The 12,996-nt window shown below is 49.2% G+C and overlaps 1 long non-coding RNA gene across 8 annotated transcripts in view; it reads left to right on the plus strand.

Annotated features, from left to right (window-relative positions):
- The window catches only part of LOC116471240 (uncharacterized), a 69,437-nt gene extending 59,378 nt beyond the window's left edge, over positions 1-10,059 (plus strand). For all 8 annotated transcript variants that reach the window (XR_009214193.1, XR_009214197.1, XR_009214195.1 and 5 more), the window contains one exon: positions 7,287-10,059. This is a non-coding gene — a long non-coding RNA (uncharacterized LOC116471240). The remainder of the gene's footprint in view (positions 1-7,286) is intronic.
- Positions 10,060-12,996: the final 2,937 nt, after the last annotated feature.

Here is a 12,996-nt window from a genome sequence, read left to right on the forward strand (position 1 = left end):
TTCCTACATGCCCTGCACTCTTTGAGGCTTTGAGGACACAGCAGCCAGCAAGATGGGCAAGATCCCAGTCCATTTAGAGCTTATGTCCTGCTGGAGGTTAAAGATAATAGGCCAGGCGAGGTGGCTCACACCTGTAATCCTAGCACTTTGGGAGGCCAAGGCAGGAGGATCTCTTGAGCTCAGGAGTTCGAGGCCAGCTTGGCCAACATAGCAAGACCCTGTCTCTACACACACATCCAAAAAAATTAGAAATAAATTGGCCAGGCGTGGTGATGTGCTCCTATAGTCCCAGCTATTCTGGAGGCTGAGGTGGGAGGACAACTTGAGCCCAGAAACTGGAGGATGCAGTGAGCTGTGATCATGCCACTGCACTTAGCCTGGGAGAAAGGAGACCCTATCTCTAAAGGAAAAAAAAGATAATAAAGTGAAACTCATTTTTAAAAGAGGGATTTCTGAAATTGTTTAGTGCAGTGAGGAAAAGACAGTGGGATATTACAATGGAGAGATGCTGGGCATTGTGGAGCAAGACGGAGAAGTCAGGGAAGGCTGAGCTGGACAGAAGTGGTGGGAAGGAACCAGGCTGCAGAGAAGCAGGGTGTGTGCTCTGGCAGAGGGAGTGGCAGAGCAAAGGCCCTGGGCAGGAGCAGGGTCAGGGTCATGGCTGTGTGGCTGGAGTTCAGTGGGCCAGGGGGAGGGTGATGGAAGGCAAGGTCAAGGTGGGCTAGGGCCAAACCCTGCAGTGCTTTGTCAGCCATGGCAAGGATTTGGGGTTTTATTCTAAGTGCATCTCAGAGTGCCAGCATCTTTATCTTGGGGTGATGTTGGCATACTCCCACCAGGATAAATTAACATTCTCACCTTAACAGATCATTGGGTAGAGACTAGAAATGTACTGAGCAATGCACAAAGAAGATGAGGAGGGTTCTACAGTTTCTCCAGATACATACCATGGCAATTTGTCTTTTTAAAAAGGAAGAAAGCCTGCAGGTAAGCACAGCTGAAAGTAAAGGGGGCCACAGTAGAGGAGGGAACAATACCACACAATGTGAACAGCAAGGAGAGAGAATTCATTCTGAGCAGAGGGACACGAGGAGGTGAGGCCTGAGAGGACACAGGGGGCGCTGACCCCCCGAGGCAAGGGAGATTTGCCTTCTCTGGGAGACAGCAGCTTGGGATGGTGGTGGGGCAGGTTCCCTGGGGAAGACCTGGACCAGGGGCTGGGGGTGGGAGTTGGAGAGGAGAGTGGGGTCTTGGGAGCAGATTTAAAGTTAAGTGGCCTCGATGGACCCCATGTGGCCCTGTCAGTTTCGACCCTCCTGGGAGATCCTGAGTCCTGAGCCTAGGCGGTCTTGTCCTGCCTCTGCTGAGCACCCGGGCCATGGCAGCCATCAGGATGCAGGAAGGTGGGGTCCCATGCCAGCAGCTGGGAAAGCATGAAGGAAGTTCATTTCTCTGCAGCAGCTATAGTGATCGTGAGGAGAAGTAACTGAAAAGGTCAGACACACACTTCACTTACACAGCTCATAAGTCAGTAAAGAAGCAAAGCCTGAGACTTCCTCAGGAGGTGAGTAAATCTTCTGCGTTGCCAAGGCCTGCAAAGCTAGGTTCGGGGCCGGCCAGCCTAGGGGAGTGGCTTCTCCTGCTCTAGTTCCCAGTGCCCTCTGGCTTGGCTTTCTGAAGAGAGGGCTAGAGGAGCTGTGCCTCTAGAGTTGAAAAGAAACGTACCTTAGGGAGGGAGTATAGGGTTGCAGTCAAAAGAATGGGCTCTGGACTCATAAAAACATCAGTTCAAATTTAGACTCACACCACTTATTTGCTGTGTGATTTTGGGCCACTCACACAACCTCTCTGAGCTCTTGTTTCCCCTCCATATTGTAGGGTTGATAATAGTACCCAAACCATAAGTCATTGAGAGGATTCAATGAGGATCATACAAGTAAAAGAGTTAGATCAATGCCTAGGTTCCCACTGCATATTGGCTGTGGTTGTTATCTTTATCATTTAAATCATTTATTATTATTAACACTTTAATTGTGCCAGCCTCCAAAATGACCCCTGTGATCCCTTCTTCCTGGTATTCACGCCTGCTATTCAACCAGAATAGGGTTGATCTGTGTACTAACAGGAGATTGTGGGGATGGCAGAATGTGACTTCCAAGGCTAGGTCCTGAAAGATGCTGTGACTTTCGCCTGAGTCTCTTGGGTCACTCGCTGTGGGGGAGGGCTGCTGTCATGTCATGAGGACACTCAGGCATCCCCATGGAAAAGTCTGCATGGTGAGCACCCGAGACCTCCTACCCACAGCCAGCATTAACTTACCTGCTCTGTGAGCGAGGCAGCTTGGAGGAAGACTCCCCCACCCCAGATAACCCCTAAGTGACAGCAGCTCCCACCAACATCTTCTCTGCAAGCTCATGAGAGAGTGTGAGTCAGAACCACCTAGCTAAGCTCGTGAATTCCTGACCTGCAAAAACCGTGCGAGATCACAAATGTTCATTTTTTTATTGAAGCCATTAAGTTTTGGGGTGATTTGTAATGCATCAATAATTAATACAATTATTATACTGAAAATTTCTCACTAGGAAGTGGCCACTCATTAGGCAGCCCCAGCCTTCAGGCTCTGTCCAGTAAAAGTCAGTCATTTTTGTGCCAAAGATCCCTGAAAGAGACAGCATCATGTTTTGGGTATCACCTCCTCCTCTCCCTCTTGGCCAAGTCAAGAGCTTTTCTCCATGTGCCCACAGAAAGGCTCTTTGTAATCCTCTACCACACTGCATTGTCATTCTGGGACCAATCATGTTTTCCTCCACTAGGAGGCTCAGACCCAAATTTTCAGGCCACTGCGAAGACTCTTAATTTATTCTTGCCCTAGTTTACTCATCTATTTGCTTTGTCCTGTTTTGTGTGTCCCTTGTGTAAATTATCACACATCCTTTGTGAAATGAGGCGACATGAAGCAAGTCCTCGCTGAAGGTCCAGGGCATGGCGAGACAACCTGAGTTTAAGATGCAGACATCACCTGCTGGCAACAGGCAGTATCCTCTCAGTCAGCCTTGATGTCCCCCTCCTTGGATCCTCACGTCTCATGGCAATCTCCCCATCTCCTCAGGTGGCGATGGGATGAACAGGCTTGATCAGCCCTTCACTGTAAATGCCTGTCCTCTGTCACTGCACCAGGACTAATATGGTTTAGTTGTCCATGGCTGTCATCCAAACTTGAAGGTGGCACTTGTGAGGCAAAAACAAACCAACAAGCTATCCTAAAAGGAGGCTGGCAGCACGAGGAAGGGGCTTGCCGTCCCCTGTGCCAGTGCGGGAAGACCAGCCCAGGTGCCCACCCCACTGCAGGAGCAGACTCAGCTGTCCCCCAAACCTGAATGCAGGTAACAAGGGCAGCAGCCTGAGCATCTCAGATCCCAGAGGCAAAGCGTTAGCCGATTGCTTCCAGCATCATCTGGGGCACAGTGGGGTCTTGGTGCCTCAATGGGCCTGAGTGGATCTAACTCTGGGAAGTTAGTTCCCAACAGCCATCATAGTTTGCAGACAATGTCATTAAGACCATCCAGATAACTTCCTAACTCCAGTTTTGTGCCCACCAAGCATCCTTCTGATTTCAAATTGGCTTCACATGCCATGTGCAACTGGGAGAGTGTGTGGACAGAAATGGGGCCAATTGACTATTTCCCTTGGCTGTCATATTTTTCATTAATAAACTAAGTCTCCAGCCACACATACACACTCAGAATGCCTCTTACTACTCCAGATCCTCCATTCACTGTGAAGGCAATCATGGGGATTATGAATTACATCTCCCAGGTGTGGATTAAACTGCATACCAGGGGAGGTTTCTGTGGTTCCAATCTACCCCGCTTAGTACATCAGAGCTCAACAGGATCGGGTCAAAGCTGGAAGGATCCTGAGAGCCCACAGAAATAATGACTTCTGTGCTGAGGTTCACAGGAGTAGCACTGGGGTCTGTGAATTCTTGGCAAAAATTCAGAAAACCTAAGGGAATCAATGCATTAGCTGATAATGAGGCCATACAGACTAACTAAAGCATCAGCCACCTCATTAAACTGGGAAGCTTAATACTGTTTTTATTGCACAATCATTTCTAAATGTCTTTTGTTAATAAAATTGGGGAAATGAATTTGTTATTCTTTAATAAGTGCAGTGTGTTTAGCTAACAAAATTTTTACAAAGATGGGGATCAATGGGTTGCAAGAATACTAAAAGATGTTCTCGTTCTGCAGGATTGGAAGCCCCTAAGCCACCACGCACTACCCATCATTTTACAAAAGAAGGAGAAACTGAGGAACAAAGAAACCCATACTTTCCCTCAAGCTTCAGATTCCCTTTAAACTCTTAGGATATCCTATAACCCCCTGTAGCCTATGGCAGCTAGATTCATGAGACACAATCTCTCTAGAGTCAATTCGGTTTTTCTCTTAATTCACTCAAGCCTCTGGGAATGAGAGGTCTAGCCCTTGAAGGCTACTTTTGGTAGAAGACAAGGTTCAGTATTAAAAAGGAGGACAGAGGATGGAAAAGAACACAACTACATCAATAGTTTCTCCACATTATTTGATGTTCAGAACAGTCCCATGAAGAAGGTATAATATTCCCTTTCTACAGACCAAAAAATTAACATTTGGAGAGGTAGAAAGACCACTCAAGGAAACACATGTTTAGACAGAAAGCCCTGTTCTGTCTAGTGTTTAAGTTCTGGCCCGTTCAGCTACTCTGCTCTGTAACTACCACCCATTTCAGCACCGCGGACAGAGGCAGAGCCCTCAGTCTTCCCTGTAGGTGGGATGGGGGCAGAGGGTGGGAAGATGGGTGCTGAGTCCCAGGGAAGATACATATCCACCAAAGTGCCTGAATGATGGGAGGGAAGTCAGAGCTAAGGAAGGACACATCATGGTCATCTCTTTACATGTGTATCAAATTGCCTTCTGTTTAGAACCATTTTCTAGCCTCCCACCAAGGACATAAACAGGACAAGCACTGTCATCCATAAAGTGCCACTCCCAGACTGCCACCCAGAGTTCATAAAAGGCTCAGATGAATCAATAGGTGGGAAAGTTATCTGGAATTTATAAAAATTCACTGTTAAGGAGACGACTATCACAGACAAACCCCAAAATCAGTGGTGTAACACAATAGACATTTTTTCTGACTTGTGTAAAGCCCCAAACAGGGATTGCTGCCTGTCAAAAGGCTTGCCTGGCACTTGTCTTGAGGCACACTCTGGCGCCCAAGCCCCTTGCTCTTTGTTGCTCTGCCACCTCTGACATGGCTTCTAAGGTCATTGTATTTATCTGTGTCAATCCAGAGGAAAAAATCATGAATAAATAAACCCAGGGAGATTTGTATAAGCCAAGCCTAAAATTGGCACACATCACTTTGGCTCATACATGGAGGACTGGGAGTGCAGAAAGATGAGGAAATGGGTCTTACTGATCACAGAACCACAGAACTCTGTCTCCCTCCTGTCCAAAGCTGAGAAATTGCCACAATCAGAAACTGTGAGTCCCATCTGAGAGTTTAAGAGCAGGAATAGATTAAAGACAAATCATGTAAAATACCTTGACTCCTGGGCTTGCTGATGCATTCAGCCTGAGCCATCTTTACCTGTGGATAATCTTGGATTTCCCAATTGGGCTTCTTGCACACTCCATGGTAGAACGTCAGAGGAAACTTTTTCAAGCAAGAGCTGTTAGATCATGAGATTCCCCAGAAAGATACAGATACAGGTATATGTCATATTACTGGAATTCTAATTAAGCTACCTTCACAGGCCTGGGAATGTGTTTTTGACACAGGGGCATTAGGATTGTTTCAGCTGCAAGTGACAGAAATCTAGCTCACACAGTCTTAAGCAAGAAAGGAAATGTATTGACTCCTATAAGTGCACCAGGGTCTGGATCCACTGTCAGGCACAGCTGGATGCAGACTCCAACAGTCTCATTGGGATACCCACCCCCTCCCTCCCACCTCTGATCATCCCAGGTAGCTCCCTTCATGAGTCAAGGTGGCCACCAGAAGCTCCAGATACCTCTTTTTATCAACAGCCCCAGGAGAACTTCTCTTTCTTAGTAAAATCCCACAGTGTATTTTTTGGCACTAATTGTCTTGGCTCCATCCCATTCCTATCCCTGAACCAACCACTGTGACCAAAACCGTGGTATCCTCTGATTGTCCAGGCCTGGGTCATGAGCCCACCCATGAGTCTGATATGAGGTCCAATCCATACAATGTACACGAGCTAGGTCTGGGGCATGGTGGTTCCCTAAGGACAACTGGGGTGCCCTTCCTAGAAGAAGGGGGGCAGGGAATGGGTGCTGGGCCAGCATCAGCAGCAGAATTCTTAGGCACTAGACTGTGGAGGGCTCAGAGAGGCATGGGAGCCCTGAGGTCCCCACAGGATGTGGGATGGTCTTTCAGACCTTCGGGGGGGTCTCTGCTCACCAACCTGCTCAAAGCACCCTGGCCCACACTGCGGGCAGCTGGAAGGTGCCAGTCCACTGAACATGTGTGATTGGCATGAATCTCCTGCCTTCCTTTGTCAGAAGGCTAGGAGTGGATTTGACCCCTTTACTCAGACCCTCTCAGCATCCCTGCCCCCACAGGCTCACCCCAGCAGGGCCCAGTGCTTGGCTGCCAATGACGCCAAGGACATTAACTGACAGTGACTTAAGACAGGGGTTCATGACCTCAGGGTAACCGAAGAACACCTGAATCTGAATTCATCAGTCTGCATATATGGATGTGAGTGCATCTCCTTTCCCCACAGGAAAAAATCTACAACTTCCATCAAATTACTCAGGGAGACTTATTCTAAAGAGACTGACAACCACCAACATCAATTTTGATTCCTATGGGCATCTGTAAATAGCTTCAAGGTTTTAAGGTGAAATATCATGTACCATAATACACATTCTGGAGAAGCAGGAAGTTACAGGCCAACTTGAGATGAAAATCTCAGATCAACGTTTTCCCAAGTGTGTTCCTTGGAATACAGGTTGACATGATATGATGTCCAGCAAGGGAAACAAAAACATATTCATGTTCAAATTAGTTGGGGAAATGCTGGACTAAATAAGGTTTGATGGGGTTCTTTTTTCTGCAGGACTTCTCAGAGCCTTTAATATTCTAACATGCTTCGTGACTCTCTAGAAGGGGCTAGAGTAGGCAATGTTTCCCAGATTTACTTAATAAAAGCATTGTGTCTGTGGGAGTTTCATTTGGTTTGCAGCATCTTATTACATGTTTCCTGAATGCAGATTCATAGACTACCCGTTGGGGAACCCTCGTCCTCACAGGATGTATGTTCATGGTGGTGTCTTCGAGTTTGTGCCGTTGTGAAGCATTCTGGCAGCAAGCATCTGAACACTTCCAAAAAGGGGCAATATTTAGGAGAAATCGCTTGGCCTGAGTTAGAACAAATGCAGCTGCTGGTGTCTCTTGGTGCCTGGGAGCCCTAGAGTGTCAAAGGGAGGAGCGTGTACACTGGAACCAGCAGCCTGGTGCTGCATCTCAGCTCTGTCGCTAACTGGCTATGTACCTCTGGGCATGGCACTTAACCCTTCTGAGCCCCAGCCTGCCATCTGTAAAAAGGGCTTGATGCGAGGATTGAATGAGATCATGCAGGAAACACAATGTCTGGCACTTGGAAGCATCCACCATAAACAGCCAAGGCAGTAAATGGCCCATCTGGGTTTGGTCCGTGCAGAGTTTACCCTCTGCCCTGGCGGCTCCAGGAAATACTGCCATGTGGCTCCTATTGCCTCAACCACATCCGACCTATTCCTGACAGCTCCCCACATCTCCAGCTCCTTTGCTGGTGCTCAGGCACCTCCAAACGTGGCGAGCCCCTCTCCTCTGCCCTCTTGTGACAGCTGACCTGGCAGGAGTGGGACCAAGACATCCAAGGTGGCTCCTTCCCACCTGCATGGGCACTTTCCTTAGGACATCCCTGCCCCCAGCACCACCTTGGGCCAGCAAGCCATATGGAAATGGATGCAGAGGCACCACTGTTTGCTGACAGTTATACCCTGTCCTTAAGGTCACCCTTGGCGATCTGTCATCAGGAGCAGACAAACCCGCACTGCATCCATCCCATCAGAGCTTGTTTCTACCTGCATCTGTCATCGCTGATCGCATTTGAATGGGTTTAGTCTCTATTTTAAATAAAAGATTTATGCCTTAGCTGTCAGAGCCTGCCTTTATTTGAAAATTTAATCTTGTTTCTAGGAGTCTAGATTAACTTATTAGATTTAGGCGTCCCTCGTGTGTCTGAGAGAGGAGGAGTAGATTCTCCTCCCTGCATTCGGCCCTGCATACCCGACAGTGAGAGCCAAGAGCTGGATGGGCTTCTCCATCCAACGCGCCCAGGCTGGACAGAGGCCCGCATCTTGGGCAGCTTTGTCGGGTAACCGTGTGTCCAGGGAGTGCTTTCTTGCACCCTCCGTCTCCGGGCCGGCTTCCAGGACCTGTGCTCACTGCAACGGACACCCATCAAGCCAGCCCTTTCTCAGAGGTTTTGGGGAGACTTCAGGAAGGACCCCCAGTGGGGGCCCAGCTTGTCAACATGGTCTGTGCCAAGGAGTTCTGAGTTTCCTTCAGGTCTGTATTGTACCTTCCACCCCCTCAGAGCTCCCGCCCTACCGCTTAGACCACACGAAGCTGTGGGGCTGTGGGCAGCCACTTCACTTCCCCAACCTTGTCTGCAGATGGAGACAGTGGCAGTGCCCCTCCCAGGCTGCTGCGTCACTCAGTGTAAAAGCAGGGAGGCACTGGAAAGCTGCTCTCTGCAAGTTTGTTGCTACTTGAAAAGGTGCAGGTGGGCCCTCACCTCCTTTAGAGGTGAGGATGAGCTACTCAAAGTGAAAAGGAGCTTCTCAGCCTCGCAGTGGAGTCACGGCCAGGCTGCCCACACCAGGCGTCCGGACCTGTACCAGTGCCACAGGGTCTGCCCCATCTTCTCTTCCCTCTCCTTCCCCTCTCCCTCTCTCTCCCTGTCTCTTTCTCCTCTCCCCATGCTATTGACCGAATGTTTGAATTCCCCGCCAATGCCTTCCTAACCCCCAATGTGACTGTGTTTGGAGACAGGCTCTTTAGGAGGTAACTGAGGTTAAATGAGGTTGTAAAGATGGGACCCTGAGCCGATGGGACTGGGGCCCTTATGAGAAGAGGAAAAGGGGTCCCTCCCCATGCAGGGACTACCACAGCGAGGCAGCAGCCACCCACACGCCAGAGAAGGGGACTCAGAGGGAAGCCTTGCTTCACCGGCACCTTGATCTTGACTCCTAGCCTCCAGAATTGTGATAAATAAATTTCTGTTGCTTAAGCCCCCAAGTCTATGGTATTTTGTCATGGCAGCTCCAACAGATTCAGATGCTCTCCCTCCTCCCTCTCATTCCCTCTCATCCCTCCTCCGACTCCCCAGCACGCGAGGTCCCGGACTTTCCCGTTGCAATTCCGCCATCTGCTGGTCCGTCTCAAGATAGCAGGCAAGGTCCGTGCCTCGGAGCCGCTGTCTCCTCTAGGGCAGCCCAAGGCAAGGGTGGCCCTTCCACAGCCAGCACCCCGCCCCCCCCAACAACGCACACACTCATACACACATGCACACATGCAACAGCACAGACGCGCACACTCATACATACACACAGGCACACACACACAATGCACACATGCACATTTACACGCATACACACACACAAGTGCACGGGCACACTCATACACATGCCCACACACATTTACACTCACACACACCTGCACATTCTGGCACATGTGAACACACAATCACACACTCGCACACACACACATGCACATTCTCACACATTCACACATGCAAACGCACTCATACATGTGCACACAAACTAACATACATGCGTTACACAAACACCTACCACCCACTCCACTCACATATCACACACACACACCCCCAGCCAAGGATGCGCCGAGCTGGCTTCTCACCACTCCCTGGTTTGCCCTCCGTACACATTTCCCCAGACATCTCAATTCCTGACGAATGGGCAAAACTTCTACTGAGCCACACGCTTCTTAAAGTCAGGACCACGGCCAACTCCTTATCATCAACCCTCATTCCCCCCCCCCCCCCCCCCCCCCCCCCCCCCCCCCCGCCTCAGTGCCTGGCATCCAGTAGGAGTGCACCAAGTGTTCAATGACTAAAGGAGGCAGTTCTCTTTGGGGGATTGAATTGGTTTTCATCTCTTTGGGGCTGTGAGCTCAGAAGCAGGCATATTCCTCCTGGTTGGACTTCAGGCTCACAAGCAGGTGTCCCCACACTCGATCCCCTGCACACAGCCCCAGGCCACCTAAAGGGTAACCGACGAGAGCATCATCACCTGTCTCATTGGCCCCAAACCAATCTCTGCAAACCAACTCTGAGTGGGGACGCACATCTCTTGCTTTGTCACTTGGCAAAGCAACTCAAAGGGAGGGAAGACACAGTGGCTGTTGCCACAGTTCAGCTGCCTGGGAGGTGCTGTTATCTGATGGGCTAGTGAAGATGGATCTGTCCAAGGGGAGAGGGAACCCCAGCTTCACTGTGCAACCTTGAACCTCCTCCTTGGCCCTAGTTCCTAAATTGGCCCAGTGAGGCTAGGGAAGATGAGGCTCCCAGGCCTGGCAGGCTCACTTCAATCTCTGGAGGGAGGGCCAAGCTGAGGGTAAGGAGAGGAGGGCCCACCTCAGGCTCAGCCTCAAAAGGGGCGTAATAACAGGATCATGCACAGCAAGTACTGCCCATCCTCCACTGCCTGTGCTCTGATATGGCTCAGTACAGTGACCACGGTTACTGATCTTGTCTTTATCTAAAATGTTGAGGCCAGGCACAGTGGCTTATGTCTGTAATCCCAGCATTTTGCTAGGCCGAGGCCAGCAGATCACTTGAGCCCAGGGGTTCAAGACGACCTTCCTGAGAAACATAATGAAATCTCATTTCTACAAAAAAAAAAAAAAATACAAAAATTAGCTGGGTGTAGTAGCACACACTTGTAGTCCCAGCTACTTGGGAGGCTGAGGCGGGAGAATCACTTGAACCTGGGAGGATGAGGCTACAGTGAGCCATATTTGTGCCACTGCACTGTAGCCTGGGTGACAAAGCAATACCCTTTCTCAAAAAAAATGATATTTATTCATTGTGGATTTTTTGTATAAATTTTGATTTTTTACAAAATCAATGTAATATTTTTACAAAATATTACATTAACGAAAGTGAGTACTCAAACAGATACACGTTCACCTATGTTCCTGGCAGTGTTATTCACAACAGCCAAGATGTGTCAGCAACCTAAGTGCCCATAATCGGACGAAAGGATCAACAAAATGTGGTCTATCCACACAATGGAATAATAAGCAGCCTTAAAAAGGAAGGACGTCCTGACACAGGCTACAATACAGCTGGACAAATCCTGTGTGATTCCACTGCTATGAGATACCTAAAGTCGTAAAATTCATAACAACAGAAAGTAGAATGGTGGTTGCTGGGGAGGAGGGGGAATGTGGAGTTTTTTAATAGGGGAGAGAAAGAGCTGGGGAGATGGGTGGTGGTGATGGCTGCAGAATGGAAATACACTTACTGCCACTCAACTGTTCACTTTAAAATGGTTACAATGGCTAATTTTATGTTATGTGTACTTTACCACAATAAAAAATACTGCATGATTTCTTCATCTTGATTATTTATCTTCATTACTGAGGTTTTTTTTTGGTGCTCTCTTCAATTTTATGCATGAGTTGGGAGCTTCTTGTCTCACCCATGTCCAGCTTTGAATTCCCCATATCATCTTCATTTTACAAAGGATGGGGCTGAGCCTGAGGAATGTGAGAAGTTAAGAGACCTGCCCAAGGCCATCTAGCAAACTAGAGGTGAACCAGGAATTCAAAAGCCAAGCTCCCAGCTAAGGGCTTAGTCCAGTACAGCTCCCCCTGCTGCCCACCCCCAAGAAGCTTCCAGGGAGCTCTGTCTATACCACCATCCTTTGCTGCTCCTAGAGGGGAGACTGGCTCCACAGGACAGGGCCTCACTGGACCCAGAACTCCTAGGGTCCAGCTGCGCCCACCTCTTTTGAAGATGGGCTCCACATTGACCCCACAGAGAAAGTTCTGGGCAGATGCAGGGCTGCTGGGCAAATGGGGAAATCAGACTGGGTCAAGTCCAATTTTTGCATTCTCTGGCTGTGACAATGGCTGCAACTTGTGCCCCTTCATCCTTCTCTTTTCCTCCTTCACTAACAGAATCCACGTTTTCTAGCTAGACACAGGCTGCTGGGAACAAAGCCCTCATTTCCTAGCTTCCTTTGCTGGCTGTGGCTGCCTGTGACCTTAGATCTGGCCAAAAACCCAGAGTCAAAACATCATGTACAGCTTCAGAGAAGTGTCCTTATGAAGAGCAGTGCCCCCTTTCCTCTCCCTCCCTCATTCCTGCTGTCTGGGAAAGCAGGCACGATGGCCAGTGCACATGCCACCGCATAGGAAGAAGCCATGAACTGAGGACAGTGGAGCCTAGGATAAAGGGGGCTTGGGCCAGCCCTGGCCCACCGACCTGCTCTCTTCTGTTTGAGTTTTGGGTCCCAGCAGGACACAAGGCCATATGCCCCGTAACAGCAGCCACCATGGCTTCCTTTTCCACAGGGCAAGGCTTGTCTCTCACGCAGATCGTTCTCCAGTCCCTGCTGGTCTTTCCTGGAACACTTCTCAGTGAATTACTTTCACACAAGTCCTCCCTGGGTGGATTTCTGGAAGCCCAACATAAGACCTCCCTCCCCTTCCCAGCTGGTCTTTCATAGGCCACATGGTGTCCAGTACAGCTGAGGGCCAGCTCTGGATCACCTCACCCTGTAAGTGAAGACAGAAACTTCTACCAAGCGTAAGTCACTGCCATGTGCACTTGGGCAAGCCTCTTGGCCTTGGTGGCTTTAAGTTTCTCACCTGTGAAATGCAGATAAAGCCAAATAAGAAAGTAGG

This window comes from Hylobates moloch, unplaced genomic scaffold, assembly GCF_009828535.3.
Source record: "Hylobates moloch isolate HMO894 unplaced genomic scaffold, HMol_V3 SCAFFOLD_6, whole genome shotgun sequence".
Lineage (NCBI taxonomy): Eukaryota > Metazoa > Chordata > Mammalia > Primates > Hylobatidae > Hylobates > Hylobates moloch.